This window comes from Theobroma cacao, chromosome 6, assembly GCF_053813885.1.
Source record: "Theobroma cacao isolate CCN51 chromosome 6, ASM5381388v1, whole genome shotgun sequence".
Lineage (NCBI taxonomy): Eukaryota > Viridiplantae > Streptophyta > Magnoliopsida > Malvales > Malvaceae > Theobroma > Theobroma cacao.
The window spans coordinates 960,117-980,503 of record NC_142644.1 but is presented as its reverse complement, the minus strand read 5'-3'; the positions used below and the strand labels follow the sequence as shown (position 1 = coordinate 980,503).

Sequence of the window (20,387 nt, the reverse complement as noted above, 5' to 3'; positions counted from 1 at the left end):
CGGTCAACAGCTAGCCTCTTGATAGGAGAGGGTGTTTAGATATAAAAGCTAAACAAAGATTCCCTCAAACATTCTGAACCACAAACAAGAAAATGGCATATGCCAAGGAAATTATTGAGAGAATATGAAAGCAAATACTGCTTTAATTACTATGTCAATCTTCCTTACTTTAAAATTATTCTCTTTGTCTTTCAATAAAAGAAAAGGGACCAAAGAAACTTTACTCATCATTAAAGAAAACTTCAAATATGCTAATACCACAATTTTGTATCTAAGAAAGAAATGGAGAGAAAACAAGAAAAGTATCAACGACTTCATACATTTCAAAATCAAATAACCTTTTTTTTTTAAAAAAATCGACCTTGCCCATTTATTGGTTTTTTAAAGGACCTTAATTATATCAATATACATTTATTCTTTTGATTTCTATGTAAAAGTGATAGATATTAAGAAAGACAAAAAGAAGACATGATAGATATAATTCTGAAATAAAGTATAACTGGTGGCTTAAATGTATTCATTTCTATAAATTGTACTGAATTGAATCCCACTTTAGTTTTGTTTACAAAAGAAGAAAAACACTTAGGACCTCAAGCATTTCAAAAATAAAATCTTTATAGATAATCAACCTTGCTCTACTTATTAGGTTTAAGAGGATAAAAGTTTTAAATTTGGAATCCCATTTTTTACCTTTAAACCCAAGTTTCAATTGCTCTAAATCTGTAAAAAGATATATGCTTCATCTAAGCTAAGTAGTAACAACATGGATTTTCAATGTTGTACCATGCTGAATCGATTCCCACTTTAATTTAGCAAATGAGGGTGTTTTGTTTACAAAAGAAGAAAAGCATCAAGGACCTCAGACATTTGAAACCAAATCACTTTAAAGATACCCAACCTTATTCTACTTATTGAATTTTAAGAAGATCAAAATTTTAAGTTTGGTATTCCCTTTCTTCCCTTTTAAACAGAAGTTTCAATTGCTCTAATAATTAAGAAAGGTATATGTACCAAGAAAGAAAAATCTGTGAAAAGACTTGTGCTGGTATGAGAACATGCCTCAAGCAAGCTCATTAATTGGCAAAGCTTCAAAGTTCATAATATATATTTATGATTGCTTATCTTAATTAAGTTCAATGAAAGTACAAACATATCTTGCAATTTCTATCCATGGCCTCTTTGGTCTTCCATCTTTCTTTGTTTTTTTTTTTAAAAAAAAAAACATTTTTATATTGATAGAAAAGATGTTTTGTACAAGGGCTTGGAGTCATACAAAAAGGACTCCAAGCCTAAAGAAACCATAAGCTTCACAATAGAAAACAATAGGAAAAACAATCTCTACCTTTTCTCCGTATTCTTCAAGTTTTTTTTTATATCATTTTGCTGTAAAAAAATCTTATAGAAGTTTGATAATCTAGTCATACTCAAATGAGTGCTTAGTGGATTGATTTCATCTATGCAAAATACCATCAATCACTAGGCTTCATTGTATCTTCAATGTTTATACATCGGTAACTCTGTTGCATACTTCAAGTGGGGGAAAAAAAAACATTAAAGCCAATTTCTTGATTTTTCAATTCCATATTCTAACACTCACTTTAGTTTAGTAAGCAAGGGTGTTTTTTTAACAAAAGCAGAAAAGCATCAAGGACCTCTGGCATTTTGGAATCAAATCATTTTACAGAGAACCGACCTTGCTCTATTTGTTGGTTTTTAAGAAGATAAAAGTTTTAAGTCTGGAATTAATTTCTTTTTCTTTAGTTAAATATTGCCTTTTAACTAAAATAATGTTATATAGCAATTACTTTTCTTCTACTTTAGTTATACAACAATTACTTGAATGGTGAAAGCACGTCGTGCATATATTGTGATACTATTCATTTTGCTAATCCAACGACAATTTCAAATTAATTGATCAAGTGAGTGGTAAAAATAAAAATAAGAAAGGAGAGAAAACAAGAAAAGCATCAAGTACCTCAAGCATTTCGAAATCAAGTCACTTTTTTCAAAATTAAAAAAAAAATCAACTTTGCCTATTTAGCTTGGTTTTTCAAAGGATATAAAGGTTTTAATTTTGGAATCTCTTATTTTCCCTTTTAAAGTTTTTTGTTGGGAAGCATGATTATTGAAGGTACTGATGACTAACCATGATGAATTGATAAGGATGTTGACATAAAATCATGCTGATACAAGAAAACAAAAACAAAGGAAAAAAAAAATAAGCAAGAGAATATTCATGATGAATTGACCTCGAACTAAACCCTCCATTTATGAAGTACTCCTAATCTTTTTTTTTTAAAGTAAATCTCTTTGATTGAGTGATGAATAGGAAGAATACTTTTATGAGTCTTACATTCAGAATGACTCACCCCATCATTCATCTTCGAAAACCTGTACGATTGGAGCCGCCTGTGCGGGGATACACAACCAGGCTCCACTATATACACAACCAGCCCTGCTTAAGATTACAGGAGGTCAAAAAGAAACAAAAGTTACTGCACAGCATAAAGACTTATTATTATGAGAACATGCCTGAAATAAGCTCATTAATTAATGGGCAAAGCTTCAAAGTGCTGAAATGGTTTCAGAAAAGGCTAAGATGTCATTAATTATTTTCTCTCTTTGTATGTAGAATTTTTTTTTACCACATCATTGAATTTTTTTGAAGAAAAATAAGAATTTAAATTACACATACACCTATCACATGATCATATCCACCGCCTTTTTGGTTGATTGAAATTTATTAATGGTCAAAGTGCCTATAGGTCGTTTGTTAAAGATTTTTTTTTGTCAGTTTAGTCAATTTATCCAAAACTAATTAATTTAGTCTTGTACTCTCAGATTTTGTACCATTAAGTCTCTTTGCCCAATTTCGTAAGTTAACTGTTAGTGGTGCTAATGTTGCATTGACATGTCATAAAATGCCAACATGGCACTGATGTGTCCGATTAAAAAAAAAAAAGAAATTAGTCAAGTGTTTCTTATTTCTTTTTCTCTCCATTGTCCAAAACTAAGTCGTTTTAAGCATATTGTTTATAGCACATTTAGTTTTTTTTTCTCATTTTTCCATCTTTCCTTCTCTCTCCTCCTTATCTAACCATTCTGTCCCAGATTTTGATCCATAAACCCAAAATTTGACAACTAGCCGTTAGTCACTAGTCATCGAAAATCTAATAAAAAATACCAAAAAAAATCAATGGGCTTGTTTGCTTCATTTCGCGTAGAACCTATATTGTATAATGAGGACCAGAACACTAGTTCAAGTGTTGAGGTGGTAATTGGATGAGTTGGTTCCTATCCAATCCTTTAACAATAAGTCCTCTCTTCAATGTCAATGCATCATATTCATGACAGTAAATATATAATTCTCCAACAATTTCAAATGAAGTTGTAAATTCTTCGACAGGGATTTTTATCCATACTTCTATCGGCTTCATCATCAAAGTTTCCTTGCATTCAACCTTGTATCCATTTGGAAGAGTGAATATGAAGTTCACTGGAATTTGCCATCCATATGCTTCATCTGTCAACTTAAACACGAACACAACTCTATACAAAGTTCCGGCGAGAGGTTTTTTACATTGAATTTCACACTCATTTCTAACCAACACACATCTAGATGTTCAGCAACATCAATTAACACATTGTTGTAGAATCAAAAGTTTGAGAATTAGGAAACATGTCGAGCTAGAACTTGGAGTAACGTGCTGGGTCTGAGAACCTGACCGCTAGACGTAGTGTATTTTAAGGAGTCACCACCAATCCTTTTTTACCTAGGTGTGATTGCTCACCTATTAAATTGATTCTATTCGACGACATCCTAAATTGATTTTAAGTTCGTCAAAAGAACGATAAACTAGTCTACGTATTTTATTTAAAGTTGGGTCGGGAGTACGGTTACGTACAGGGAATGATTAGCACCCTTGTGACGCTTATTTCTCGAACGGTACCACTAATCATATATTATCCTAACCCATTAATTTTATTTTTATGCTTCTTTACTTTGATTTCTTTAATTCATCTTTGATTCTTTTAACAAGTTAAAATGTTTCATTTGTTTTACGAATTTGACGTGCACATGATGCAATTGTGAAATGCATGGCATAAAGTAGAGATAACATCAAATGAAAACCTTTTCTTGAGCGTACTTTTTGAATCCGCCCATCATACTGGTGGGTTCCGAAACTATTCTCTCACCTAGGGAAGTACCCGAAAAATTCACCTTCGTAAATTTACTAGGTAGATCCCATCATCGGGGTAGTCATTTGCAAGTAAAATAATATTTTCATGAATGCAAATCCTAATACAAGCAAAAGCTTTTTATTAAAGATATTTCTCCGAGCCCTCCTATCGTACTGATGGGATTCGGAGGTACCTTTTCACGTAAGGAGTTTGCCGAAGAAACTCACTTTCGCAAGCTTCCTCGGAAAGTCCCATCATCATGGTTATACTCGTATACAGAATATTTTTACATGCCATGACATTTAACAATGCAACAATGAGTACTTTGTATGCCTATATATTTTAATATTTGTTTCTTTTTTTTAAAATCTTATTATTTCTTCGTGTGAGCATATATACCATGAATAAATGTTTTATATTTACTTATTGTTCCATTTTATTTCATTATGTATTTTGCTATGTAATTACTTATTCATTTCGCTCTATAAAATTTTCAAAATCATATTTTTAGACCAAGTATTTTTATTTTTTTATTTCATAATTATTGTTTATATATACGTATTTTATCCATTCCTTTTTGTGTTATTATTATTGTTATCATTACTTCCTTATTTTTGCATTTTTGACCAATTGATAATTGAGTATATAATTTGTATTTAAAATTAGAATCATTGGAATTCAAATTAGGACCATTTCATTGTACTGACACGATCTTAATCAAAATCTTTAACCTAACGAAACCCATTTGGAATTGTGACTTCTCACGTTTCGAACAGATATCTTATCGTCGGTATTGATTCCAAATTAAACATCATATTTTTATACTTAATAATTTCATGCTAGGTCTTATTCTTTTTATTTTATTTACATTCATTTATTTATTGACTCTTTAGACCTAACCTCAAAACTTTCCTAATTATAAATATTGATCATAAATATATTTTTTATTTTGTTAATTTACTTAACCTATTTTCCTAGAATGGTTTAAAATTAAACCAAAATTATATTTTAATTAGGCAAAATGAGCTAGACCCAAAATCAATTAAAATAGACCCACAAGCAAAAAGTAAGGATTATACCTCTCTGGGCCAAGATTGGCCCAGCTCGAAGGCCCACGGAAGGCCCAAGCCTACTGCATTGGATTTGCCTCTTAAGGCCCACAAGGCTCAGCTCAAATCGCATCTTTTTGGGCACTTGTTTGGGCAGCCTGTAACCCCCCAATTTTTTATGCCTTGGTGTAAAAAGCTTATTTTTCTTTCCTTTTTATTTTTTTCATTTCATTTTCTCTCTCTAACCCAAATGCTCTCCTTTCTCTCTAGCCTCACCCGTGGCCCCTCTTCTTCCCTCTTTCCTTCTTCTTTTTCTTTTTTCTTTCCTTCTCATCCTTCACTCCTTTCTTCCCTCTCTCTCCCCCGCTTCTTTCCCTTTCTTTCTCTTTTTCCTTCTCTTTTTTTCTTTTCTCTTTCTATCGACAGCCTTCCTTTGCCTCCGATGTTTATTCCGATTCTCAACCTACCCACAAAAAAAAAAAATCAACTCTTTCCTTTTTTGATATTTTTAGTTTCTTTTTTATTGTAATTTTTTATTTTGTTTTATTGTGGCTAGGGTAATCTGCTGGTAGAAAACTAGGACATTTTGGTTTTGTGATTTTTTGGTTTTTGAAAGATCTGATTTTTTTTATTTTGTTTGAATCTTATTTTTGGGTTTCTGAAAGGTTGGTTTTTTTTTTTGAAATGTTTTCTGGTTTTCTTTGGTTTCCTTCAACTTTTTTGAACTAGGATTTTTTTTGGATTCTTATAGAACCCGATTGTCCAAATCTTTGGACAACCAGAAAAGGCAATCATGCTCTTCTTAGCATGAATCTCGGATAAGTGGCCTTCAAGTCAAAGAAGATCACTGAGAAGTGACCCCCAGATCAGCTGTCTTAGGGAGCATTAAATGCTCTGAAGGCGGTTTGATAATGGAGACCATGCTTATCTCTCTTTTTTTATTATTTTTTTCATTTTTATTTTATTTATTATTTATTATTATTTTTATATTATTATAAATACATATATAAAAATGTTGTCTATAGTTGCCCCTCTTTGCACATTCTTGAGAATCAGGAATACTGTAAAGATGTAGACGCCTTCCTTAGACTTGATTGAGTCTTTTCTTTTGTTTTCTTTTTTAATAATCAGAAAAGCTCCTCATCTCAAAACGAGGCTATGTAACTTAAAAGAATTCTTGAAGCCGATTACCTGGAGGTTTTGAAGATGTACCTAGAGGTTTTAGAAGAAAATGTTGTTCCTCATCTTAGAATGAGGCTATGTAACTTTAAAGAAATCTTCAAACTAATTACCTTGAGGTTTTAGGAATGTACCCAGAGGTTTTGAAGATGTTCTTGGAGGTTTTAGAAGAAAAAAGTTGTTTCTCATCTCAGAATGAGGCCACGTAATTTTGAAGAAATCTTAAAACTAATTACTCGAAAGTTTTGGAGAATATACCTGGAAGTTTTGAAGAATGTACCCAAAAGTTTTGAAGATGTACTTGGAGGTTTTGAAAGAAAAAGTTGTTCCTCATCTCAGAATGAGGTTACGTAACTTTAAAAAAATCTTGAAATTAATTACCCAAAGGTTTTGGAGAATATACCTGGAGGTTTTAGAAGAAAAGGTTGTTCTTCATCTCAAAATGAGGTCACGTAACTTTGAAGAAATCTAGAAACTAATTACCTAGAGGTTTTGGAGAATATACCAAAAGGTTTTGAAGATGTATCCGGAGATTTTAGAAGAAAAGATTGTTCCTCATCTCAGAATGAGGTTACATAACTTTAAAAAAATCTTAAAACTAATTACCTAGAGGTTTTAGAGAATATACTATGAGGTTTTAGAAGAAAAGGTTATTCCTCATCTCATAATTAGGTCACGTAACTTTGAAGAAATCTAGAAACTAATTACCTGGAGGTTTTGGAGAATATACCCAGAGGTTTTAAAGATGTACCCGAAGGTTTTAGAAGAAAAGGTTATTCCTTATCTCAGAATGAGGTTACGTAACTTTAAAAAAATCTTAAAACTAATTACTCAAAGGTTTTGCAGAATATACCCAGACGTTTTAAAAGAAATGGTTGTTCATCATCTCAGAATGAGGCTACGTAACTTTGAAGAAATCTTAAAACTAATTACCCGAAGGTTTTAGAGAATATACCCAGAGGTTTTAGAAGAAAATGTTGTTCCTCATCTCAGAATGAGGCTATATAACTTTGAAGAAATCTTAAAACTAATTACTCAGAGGTTTTGGAGAATATACCTGGAGGTTTTGAAGAATGTACCCAGAGGTTTTTGAAGAAAAGGTAGTTCCTCATCTCAAAATGAGGCTACATAACTTTAAAGAAGTCTTGAAATTAATTATCTAAAATTTTTCAAAGTGGTTCTCAAATTAATCAAATTTTGACGTCTTTGCATGGTTTTTGTGTTGCGTGGGCTTTTTTCTTTCTAAATGCATAGAAATATGTATGCATGTTGACTATTGCATGAGAATTTTTAACCTCAGTGTTGCATGGTCATGTACATGTATGCATGATTGCATGACAGGAGGAAAAATTACCTTTATCTCATTATTTCATTTCAATGTATTTCCCTATTGAAAGCCATTTTTCCTATCTTTGCACACTCTTTTATGATTTTTTGTGCAATTGCCAACCATTTTTTCACAAATAAAACTTTCTTGCTAGTCTTGTCATATCATTCCCAATTCTTGAAGTTATTTTTCGAAGATGGATATCACCAAAGGATCGTGTATCAATTCAAATTTGATTTCAATGGTTCCATGCCTATTGATCCTCGAGAAAGAATTCACAAAAATGCTTATCTTATCATTTAAAACTTTTGGTCTTCATATAACAGAAGTTAGTTTACAAAAATGTAGAACCCTGTATTCCATTCATCCTGAATTTTGATAAAATTGCCCCACAAAATCAATTTTTTATGACTAAGGGTAGTTAAAGTTTGGAACAGAACTGAGTTAATTTGACATTTTTCGAACGTGTGATACTTGAATCTCTTGAAAATTCATGATTATTGTTTGCAATGATTTTGGATGTTCCAAATGACAATATGGTCTTTCAAATGGATTAGATGGTTTAACACATCAAGGTCTTGGTCAACCATAAAGGTTTTTTACCATTTCATGGGGAGAAGAAGAAAAGTTGAAGTTTCTCTGTCTAAGCTCACAAATGTATGGTGATTTAGAATCAAATCTTGCAAAAAGATTCCTTTCAAATCACAATCAAATTTGACACTCTCTAAGTCTCATGATGTGTGACAAAATGATAAATGTCAAGATCAACTATTGCAAGCTTAATATTGCAGAAGGCTATTTTGAAATAAATAGGCTCAAAATTCAGTATGGATTTTTCTAACAGATCTTGAATCTTTAAGGGTGCTTGAGAGTCTTAAGCACTTAAAAAGTGTCCAATGCATTCTAACTACCTTAAAATGGTCTCTATCTGGTGCTTCTTTGTAAAGCCCGACCTTATAAAATACTATTCATGACATACATGTGATGATAGCATGATTGCATGCTAGGAGAGTCCCGAAAAATTTACAAAAGTTGATATTGTACCTAGAGGTACAACAAAGTTTATTTAATCCTCGAACTAGATCAAATAGGAATTTTAAGGTGAGATTAAGGGTTTCATAGTTCATGGATGACTTAAAATGGTAATTTGGAGTTTGAGGATCAATTTGGAGTCAAATCGAAATTTTCACTAACTAGGGGCAAAATGGTCATTTGCCACCTGGGGACAAAATGGGAATTTTAGAAAAGATTTTTTGACCCCATTTGACTTATTAGAGTATAATTTGACTTATTGAAGTATGATTTGAGGTTTAGAAGTGAAAAATTTTAATTTCGGTATAATTTGGAGTATAGGGGTAAAATGGTAATTTTGCCACCTCAGGGGCAAAATTGTAATTTTCCACCACCAGGATATTTTTTCCAGCACATGGTCTTCCTTGTCTTCATCTTTGACCCTTGACTAAACATGTGGTGGAGATAAAATGTTTAAATTTTTAAAATTTTAAAAACGGGCCAATGACATGATGCCATGTGTCATGCCTTTATTAATTTATTATTTTCCTTTTTAAAAGGCACAAAATCAGCCCATCTTCCACCCCATGGCCGGCCAAACCAGCAAGAAGAGAGAGAAAACAAAAACAAAACCCTAGAGAGAGAAAATCAAAGAAAAAGTGTGAATTTTCAAGGAAATTAAGTGAAAAAGGTGAGTTTTTTCTATTAAGCTTGAGTTTTCTTATTCCCAATCATTTCTCTTTATTTTCCATGATTAAATTACATGTTTTCATGATGAATTAAATTCTGGAAAAATGGGTTAGGAGAGAGAAAGTTGTTGGATTTATTTGATTTTAATTTATGTTAGTGTTTTTAGTTAGTTTAGCATATTTAGAAACAAAACAACAAGAAAAGAATTTATTTTCTCCCCCAACCATTAATGGCTGAATTTACCATGTAGTGAGTGAGGATGAGTTTGATTTTATTCTAGGAGAATTGGTTAAGGAATGATGAATTATGAGCCTAGAAAAATAATGGGAATTTTCAGAGCAAAAATACGAATTTTTACCCAGTAGGGGTATTTTCGTAATTTGCTGTTGGGACTGATAATTTGCACCACACTGAGGGACATTAAGTTAATTTGGGTGCAATTGAGGTATAGAAACTGAAAAGAATTAAATTGGAGTTTAAACGGACCCGTTAGGAATTTAATCGGGTGATAAGACGAATTAGGCCAATACCGGGTTTAGATAGTTACCAGTGCATTTTTGCATTCCATATCATGCATTGGTAGTCTAAATTAGTTTAATTTTGATTTAGTACCAACTTGGTGAAACTCTCGATTTTGTACTGTGTCAAGGTGGTGAGTCCTCCGATAAAGGCAAGGAAATTGCATCCGAGGACCAGTAGACAGAGTGCTTCGAAAGTCTGCATTCTAGACATTGTGAGTAAACTTACTATCATTTTAATTATCTAGGGTGGTTTTTAAATGCTTTCATGAATTCTATGGAAAAAGGAATTTAAAAAGATAAATTTTCATGTTTTATGAATAAATGAGTTTCAATGAAATTAAATTATAAATTGTTTTGAAATTAATAGTGATTTTGAAAAATAGAGTACACGGAGACTGTTAATTGTGGCAATTTGATTGTTTAAATTAACTGGCTTATGATAAATCGAGCATGATTGGCTAGTTGGCAATTGTATTGAAATGCGAATTGTTTGGTTACCTTGAAAAACTACGAATTTCAAAATTACCATATCATGTTATTGAGTTTTATTATATGGTGGATTATATATTAATTAATCACTGCAGTAGGGGGTTTCTGTGGACCAGCCTTTTAGAGGGGCACGGTAAACCCCATTATATTCTTACCTCGAACGGAGAGGCGCGTAGGGTATCTCCTGGGGTAAAGTTTAGGGTTCACTTCACGCTAAACCACCACGTGAGGGGGAACTCAGCCAACGCCAAGGAACGGCTATGTTTTCAAAACAAAAACATGATTTATGTGAAATGTGAATTTTAATAGCCTTGGCGGTCTCGGTAGGATGCCTCGGCCAAGGTGTCCCCGAGAATGGATTTATGGCACAAGCCTAGATTTTTATGAGATTCATAAGCCTCTTTACGTGTTTCGAATAAAATGTGTTCTAATGCTATAACACAGTTTATGATGATTTACTTTATTGTCTCCATGTACTCAACTCTAGATGTTTAGGATGATGTTTGTTTACTCATTGAGATTTTATAATCTCACCACCCTCCTTTCCACCCATTTCAGGTTCAATATAGACTGTAGATTGCTGATCTCATCGAGGACTACAGTGGGATCTGCATTTTCCAAACCGTAGGTTCAAAGTCCTCTTTACTTTTGTTTTATAAGAAAATAGAATATTTTACTTAATATTTCTTTTATTTTCTTATTATATTCAAATAACCATAATTTCGTTTTAAATGAAGATTTTAGACTTTTAAACTCATTTTGAATATGAATTGTGTGTTTTGTACTTGTACATTACGTTTTAGCCAGTTTGAAGATTTTTGAGAAAAATGACCAAAATACCCTTGTGAGACGAAAAATTAATATTTTATTTGTTTAAAGTTGGAAACAGCTTAAAATATTTTAGAACACGATATTTGACAATGGTTGCTCACAAGGGAACAGAGAAACTGATAGTAAAGCCTTGCGGGGTTTCGGGTTGACATTCCGGGCAATAAGTGTCTACCGGGACACCGCGGCGGTTGTCACGGGCTCGAGGGGAGTACCGGGTCGTGACATTCTTATTATCACCTTAGTTAGAATCATGAGTGGCTTCATAAATTCCCATCTTCGCTCTAAATTGCCTTTTCGGGTTTTCACCTTAGAGCTTTATCTTTTCACTCACTTTTTCTTTCATTTTTTTCTTCTTTGTTTTTATTGTTTAATTGTTCCATCATGCACTTGAAAAATTCAAACTTGGTCCAAAATGACTTAAGGGATTCAAAAAGGTAATTTTAGCAAAAAAAAGAAGTCAAGGTCTCATTTTCTATGTGATGATCTCTTTCTATAAGATAACTCTTCAATTTAAGTATCCACACTTGATTAAAATAGGCTTTTTCAAGCACGTAATGTAGGCCATAGTTAAGGATTCCGAAAAAAATGGATACAAAGGCCCAAACATGTATTTAAAGGTAATTAAACTAAGGATCATTTATTACTGCGCAAAGAACTCTTTTAAGACATTTGTCCTTTTCAAAGCATGCTTTTTCCACCATTTCCCTTCTATGTTTTTTCTTTTTTCTTTTTTTTTTCCTTCTTCTTTTTTCTTCTTTTGAATTTCAATTTTCATATTGATGGATCGAGTTCAAAATTTTCAATAACTCAAATTTGCATCTACCCCCATGGCATATAAGATGTTCATTTGTCCTTTGGAATGAATCTTCCATCATCCATGATTTTAACGAAAATTTTCCTTCATAATTACCCCCCCTAATGTGGGAGTTGATCCTTGGTTGAGGTACATTTTAGAGAAAATTCAATAGGCTTAAAGGGGTAACAAGTGGATAATTTCTCATTTGTGAAGGAAAAGTGAAACACGACCATTTATCCTCTCAACTATGGTTACTTATATTGAAGAGCAATCCCTAGAAATGAAGAATTTAAGATCAAAGGTTGATTTTTCTTTGTTTTTTCCATTTTTGGCATCATTGAAATATCTCAAGTGCATAATGTCACCATTAGCTTTCTTCGCCCTTCTCTTACTTTCTTGTTTCTTTTCTTTTTTTTTTACTACTCAAGATTGAACCAACCTTTCCAAAGTGAGAAGATTCATCAAGAATGTTTTTTTTTTCTTAACCAGCCATTTAAATGAATGTTCAGGGGACCACCCTTAGCAATAAAGATTCCTTAGAAACCCCCAAAGATTTGATATCAAACTACCTTATCATGCCCTAGAATAAGGGTAAGGGATGCTATAGACAATGGGTTCAAGGTTCACATTTGGTATCCAAATTGAAGGAATTTGATAGGTATTAGCATATTTGAGACTTCAACATAGTCTTAACATTTATTAACCTATCACATTCAGAGTCTTTATAAGAGTGTCTGATTTGCTTGCTTTCTAAAGAAAGAATTTTGCAAAACAATCAATTATAACATCGATCATTGTCCTTTGGTATCACAAGATAGGGTTGATGCATTTTCAAAACTTTGCTTCTTTTTGGATTTTAAGTTTTTGAATAGCCTTTATTTGAGTGATTTTGGATTCTCAAGTGTTTAGAGAAATGGTTAGAGAATTTTTGCAAGGACAAGTTCGTTCCAAACATTAACCATCAATTCTTTCGAGAACATGTGTACACTTTATTGCTTAAACCCCCCTTTTTTTTTATCTTGAAAACATGTTATAGAAACCCTGACCAAATCAATTGTATCACATCCTTTTGCAAATTAAACACAAAGCTTCAAAAATTTTAATCCAACAAAAGCATTAAAGCTTCAATTACAGCTTCTAAAGTTTATATTCCTTAACAAAATCCTACTCTTGCCATGCCCCTGAAAAATAAAAACTCCAAATCATCCACTTTTCCTATAAGCAATTTGTTTGAGACTTGAGGCTTTTCCTAACAAGAGCTTAATCTAAGACAAAGTCGATTTTCAACGTTCCATAAGCTCAAGAGTCAAAGTGCCATCCTTGATGAGATTTTCAATTTTCTCTTTCAATTGCCTACACTTTTCCATTGAGTGTCTAATTGCCCCCATGTGTTAGTCACATTTAGCATTAGGGCCATAATTCCTTGCCGATCGGTTTGGAATTGTCTTCATTGGCACAAGACTAAGGTATTGATTCTCAATTAGTAGAGGCAAAAGCTTAGAGATTGGCATGGGCAATTAGCGGAGGTTGAGTTTTTATAATGATTGAGGTATAAGTGGAGGTATGGGTGCTCTCGGATGAAAAATTGGTTGTGGAAACGGTTGATAGGAATATAAGTTATGGGAAATATGATTTAGAGTGGGGTACAAAGGTCGGTATGCTAGATGAAGATGGTATGGATTGATGCCCCATGGTCGTTGCCCTTCACGCATAATAACTTGTACCTTTCTTTCCTTTTCCTTTAATGCATTACATTTTTCCATACTACTGACATTGTTCTCTCCAGTTTTACCTTTCTTAATTGCATTCTCAATCATCTCTCCTAAAATCACTATGTCAGTAAAGTTTTTGGTAGCATTTTCGATTAGCCTATTATAGTATGGTGGCTGTAAAGTACCAAGAAATAACATTGTTGTTTCTTTTTTAGTAAGAGGTGGTTGAACCTATGCAGTAACATCTCTCCATCTTTGAGCATATTCCTTTCCATGTTTTGCAAAGAAAACCTATCGAGAGCCATGTCCATGACATGTTTGTATTGGACTAGGAATGCTCTCGCAAGATCTTTTCAAGAACTAATATGATTCCTATCCAATTGAACATACCAGTTAGCTACAGACTTTGTTAGGCTATTTTGAAAATAATGAATCAAGAGTTTATCATCATATGCATGTGCAGCCATCTTTTGACAATACATAGCGATATGGGCCTTTGGGCATTTGGTTCCATCATACTTCTCAAATTTTGGCACCTTAAATTTAGGAGGGATTACCACATCAGGAACCAAGCATAACTCAGTTGCATCCATGGTTCCGTACCCATCCATTCCTTCGATAGCATGAAAACGTTCTTTCAACAAATTGTACTTTTTCTCTACTTTTTCATTTTCTCCTATTTGTGATGAACTCTTTCTTAATTTCTCTTATTCTTTTGGATCGTCTAAATCCAGAACGTGTGTTGGTTCAGTGGGACTTGTTCCAGAATTTGACTCAAATTGTCCATGAATCGGTTGATGACCTATTGGGGGTGGTACATTATAATAAACAGGTGGTGTCACTTGCGAATAGATCTTTTGAAAAGTTTAGGCATGGGATGGAGTGAACCCCTAGGGATAAGGCAAATCATCTCTTAGGTTACTGGTGTCTTGTATTTGTGGGTTTTCTGAAGGAGCTGACTCTTCAATCGTTCTTTTTCCTTTACTTAAACTTGTTATCAATTCTATCATCTTTGCTAATTGTTCTCACATTTCTTCTTGAGCTTTTTCCATTCTATCCATTTGATCCCTTTACTTTTCTTCCATGATCTTTACTTGCCGACGAGTGTAATGGACACGTTGATCACTTAGTTTAGGTGGACGAGCTATTTTTAAAACCTTTTGTAATCATAAACATGAATTAGATGCATTATCGATGCATGAATGAAATGTAGAAATGAACCATTTATTATTTACAGGCGAAAATACCTATGAAATTGTATAAATGAATGGCCATGTGCTAAATGTATTTGTCACATAACATCCATAAAAAAACAGCTGTCAGGTGACAAATACTTTTTCCTATATGCAAAATTATGATGCAAATGTGCATATGCAAAATAAAAATGGCAACAAGTTCAAGTTAGTACAGTAAATAGATATTCCAAAAGTAATTCTGATGAAAATAATTAATAACATGATACCTTCATTACTTTATAGAGAAAAATTTAGCATAAAGGAACTATGAAAATTCCTTCATGTGTACCTAGTTAGAGGGTATATTCTCACAAGTACAGCTCTACCTAGGCAAAGGTGACTCTCAGTATTCTACATGCTGAGTTTGGGTTGAAAATGGGGCTAAAGGTTCCCAAATCGCTCCTCACTGTCGTCCACATGGACTAGTAAATCACCTTGGTCCTCACCCATTACAAGCTTCAAACGGACTAAGTTCTTGAGTGAGAGTCTTCACTAGCCCATGCGGAGGTTATCACCTCACGAGAATGTAGCTACTTAACCCCCTCCTAATTAAGGACAAAGTTCGAGTAGAAGGCTTATGCATGAATGCCAGATGTATCGTGTGTGACAAGGAATATATCGACCTTGAACCAATAATCTCACACTCTTCTATCCTAAATTCCCACAATTATTAAATGGCAATAATAATAACAAAACAACAAATGCAACATGTAATAATAAAGGTAAATGCTCGAGATTAAGGAAAACACTGAATTATTTAAGGCTTAGGATAACTTATGATTAATTATGGCTCAACTCTCTTTCATCCCCAGTGGAGTCACCAAGTTGTCGTAAAGTGCTGGCTCCGAGACCTGACTGCTAGACGTAGTGTATTTTAAGGAGTCACCACCAATCGTTTTTTACCTATGTGTGATTGGTCACCTATTAAATTGGTTTTATTCAACGACATCCTAAATTGATTTTAAGTCCATCGAAAGAACAATAAACTAGTATACGTATTTTATTTAGAGTTGGGCTTGGAAGTACAGTTATGCACAGGGAAGGATTAGCACCCTTGTGACACCTGTTCCTCAAACGATACCACTAATCATATATTATCCTAACCCATTAATTTTATTTTATGCTTGCTTAATTTGATTTATTTAATTCATCTTTGATTCTCTTAACAAGTTAAAATGTTTCATTTGTTTTACAAATTTGACGTGCACATGATGCAATTGTGAAATGCATGGCATAAAATTGAGATAATGTCAAACGAAAACCTTTTATTGAGCGTACTTTCTGAATCCGCCCATCATACTGGTAGGATCCGAGAGTGTTCTCTCACTTAGGGAAGTACCCCAAAAATTCACCTTCACAAATTTACTAGGTAGATACCATCATCAGGGTAGGCGTTTGCAAGTAAAATAATACTTTCATGAATGCAAATCCTAATACGAGCAAAAACTTTTTATTAAAGATATTTCTCCGAACCCTCCCATCGTACTAGTGGGATCCAGAGGTACCTTTTCACTTAAGGAGTTTATCGAAGAAACTCACCTTCGTAAGCTTCCTTGGAAAGTCCCATCAACGGGGTTATACTCGTATACAGAATATTTTTACATGCCATGACATTTAACAATGCAACAATGAGTACTTTGTATGCCTATATATTCTAATATTTGCTTTTTTTAAAAAAAATCTTATTATTTGTTTGTGTGAGCAAATATACCATGAATGAATGTTTTATATTTACTTATTGTTCCATTTTATTTCATTATGTATTTTGCTATGTAAGTTCTTATTCATTTTGCTATATGAAATTTTCAAAATCATATTTTTAAACCAAGTATTTTTATTTTATTTATTTTATCTTATTTTTTATTTCATAATTATTAATTATATATATGTATTTTATCCATTCCTTTTTGAGTTATATTATTGTTAACATATTTATTATTATCATTACTTCCTTATTTTTGCATTTTTGACCAATTGATAACTGAGTATATAATTTGTATTTAAAATTAGAATCATCGGAATTCAAATTAGGATCCTTTCATCATACTGGTGGAATCTTAACCAAAATCTTTAACCTAAGGAAACCCATTTGGAATTGCGACTTCTCACGTTCCGAATAAACATCCTATCGTTAGTATTGATTCCAAATTAAACATCATATTTTTATACTTAATAATTTGATGCTAGGTCTTATTCTTTTTATTTTATTTACATTCATTTATTTATTGACTCTTTAGACCAAACCTTGAAACTTTCCTAATTATAAATATATTTTTTATTTTGTTAATTTACTTAACCTATTTTCCTCGAATGGTCTAAAATTAAACCAAAATTATATTTTAATTAGGCAAAATGAGCTAGACCCAAAATCAATTAAAATAGAACCACAAGCAAAAAGTAAGGATTATACATCTCTGAGCCAAGATTGGCCTAGCTCGAAGGCCCACGGAAAGACCAAGCCTACTGCACCGGATCTGCCTCTTGAGGCCCACAAGGCTCAGCTCAAATCACACCATTTTGGGCACTTGTTTGGGCAGCTTATAACCCCCCAAAACGGCGCCATTGAATTTTTTATGCTTGGGTATAAAAGGCTTCTTTTTCTTTCCTTTTTATTTTTTTCCTTCCATTTTCTCTCTCTAACGCAAATGCTCTACCTTCTCTCTCTAGCCTCAGCCGTGACCCCTCTTCTTCCCTCTTTCTTTCTTCTTTTTCTTCTTCTTTTTTCTTTCCTTCTCTCTTTCCCTTCTCTTTCGGTGGTTCTCCTTCCTTCTTTCTTTCTCTCTTTTCCTTCTTCTCTTTTTTTCTCTATCTCTCTTTCTCTTTCCGTAAGCAGCCTTCACCGTCGGCCTTCACTCCTTTCTTCCCTCTTTCTCCCCGCTTCTTTCCCTCTCTTTCTTTTTTTCCTTCTCTTTTTTTCTTTTCTCTTTCTGCCGGTAGCCTTCCCTTACCATCGATGTTCCTTCCGATTCTCAACCTACCAACCAAAAAAATCGACTCTTTCCTGTTTTGGTATTTTTTTTGTTTCTTTTTGGTTGTAATTTTTTGATTTTGTTTTATTGTGGCTAAGGTAGTCTGCTGGTAGAAAACTAGGATATTTTGGTTTTGTATTTTTTGGTTTTTGATAGATTTGATTTTTTTTTTTGTTTAAATCTCAATTTTTGGTTTCTGAATGATTGTTTTTTTTTTTTAAATGTTTTCTGGTTTTCTTTGGTTTCCATCAGCTTCCTTGAACTAGGATTTTTTTTTTGGTTCTTATAGAACCCAATTGTCGAAATCTTTAGACAACTAGAAAAGGCAATCATGCTTTTCTCAACATGATTCTTAGATGGGTGGCCTTCAAGTCAAAGAAGATCACCAAGAAGTGACCCCCAGATCAGCCACCTCAAGGAGCATTGAATGCTCTGAAGGCGGTTTAACAATGGAGATCACGCTTCTCTCTTTTTTTTTATTTTTTTCTTTATTTGGAATTTTTTATTTTATTTATTATTTATTATTATTGTTATATTATTATATATATATGTATAAAAAGGGTGTCTACAGAACTATAAAGTAAGGATTTTGAATGGATAATAAATCTTTGCTAACCTATTTGTTTCTCTTTAGTGTGACCAACCCCAGTAACGATGGTCTTCCACCCAAGCGATTAAGAGATTTCTTGTAAACAACATGAAGCAGTATTTGTTTAACTTCTTATCCACCCAGTAATCGTGTCGATATAATTAAAACATGAAAACACGAATTGCCAAGTCTAAATTTCTAATACCATAATTTTGTATCTAAAACAATAAATAAGAAAAGAGAGAAACAAGAAAAGCATCAAGGACCTCATGCATTTCGGAATCAAATTACTTTTTCAAAACAACATTGCTCATTTAGTGTTTTTTCAGAGGATAAAGGTTTGAAGGTTTGAATCTTCTATTCTTGCTTTTAATCTTTTTGTTAGGAAGCATCATTATTAAAACTAAATTTTAACATTTAACAATGACAAGCTAAAAATCTAGAGGTTAATTATTCTTTTAATTATAGCAGTATACATTTATTCTTTTAATTTCTATTTAAAAGTGATAGATATTAAGAAAGACAAAAAGAATAGATATAACTATGAAGCAAAGTATCATTGGTGGCATAAATGTATCCATTTCTATAAATTGTACCATGCGGAATTTATTCCCACTTTAGTTTTGTTTACAAAAGAAGAAAAACATCAAGGTCCTCAAGCATTTCAGAATTAAATCAATTCGTAGAGAATCAACCTTACTCCACTTATTGGTTTTTAGCAGGATAAAAGTTTTAAGTTTAGAATCCTTTTTTTTACCTTTAAACTTAAGTTTTAATTACTCTAAATCTGTAAAAAGGTATATGCGTCATCTAAGCCAAGTAGGAGCAAGATTGATTTTCAATGTTTTACCATGCTGAGTTGATTCTCACTTTAGTCGAGCAAATAAAGGTGTTTAGTTTAGAAAAGAAAAAAAAGCATCAAGAACCTTAGATATTTTGAAACCAAATCACTTTAAAGATACTTAACCTTGCTCTCCTTACTGGATTTTAAAAAGATTAAAATTTTAAGTTTGGAATCCCATTTCTTCCCTTTTAAATAGAAGTTTCAATTGCTTTAATCATTAAGAAAGGAATATGTACCAAAAAAGAAAAATCTGTGAAAAAGGCCTGTGTTGCTATGAGAACATGCCTCAAACAAGCCCATTAATTGGCTAAGCTTCAAAGTTCATAATATATATGTCAAACCCTATTCTATAAAATAATTATGATGTCATTTACATGCTCAATAAAATATTTGAATATTTTGGAATTTCGAGAAATCGTTAAAAGACGATATTGCCCCTAATGGTACCATTAAGTCGATTAATTCTCAAACTAGTTCAAATAGGAATTTTAAGGTGAAATTAAGAGTTTCACGATCCAGGGATGACTCAAAATGGTAATTCGGAGTTTGAGGATCAATTTGGAGTCAAACCGAAATTTTCACTATCTAGGGGTAAAATGGTCAATTGCCACTTGGGGATAAAATGAGAATTTAAGAAAAAACTTTTTGCCCCCATTTAACTTATTGGAGTATGATTTGAGTATTGGAGTATAATTTGAGGGTTTGACAGTGGAAAAAGTTTAATTCCGGTGATTTCTAGAGTGTAGGGGTAAAATCATAATTTTTCCACTCGCGGACAAAATTTGAGATTTTGAGAGAATTTAGATCACATTTGAAAAATTGGAGAATGGTATGAGTATAAGGGATGAAAAATATGTCTATGAGCAATTTTTCAGTTTTTGGGGTAAAAATGTAATTTTTAACTTTTACGGGGGTAAAAGTGTAAATTTTAAAAATTATTCCACCAAGACTTTGGATAAGTCT

The 20,387-nt window shown here is 32.7% G+C and overlaps 1 pseudogene; it reads right to left on the bottom strand.

Annotated features, from left to right (window-relative positions):
* Window positions 1–3,254: 3,254 nt before the first annotated feature.
* LOC148761951 (protein PHLOEM PROTEIN 2-LIKE A1 pseudogene) lies at window positions 3,255–18,726 on the bottom strand (annotated as a pseudogene).
* Between the last annotated feature and the right edge of the window lie 1,661 nt (window positions 18,727–20,387).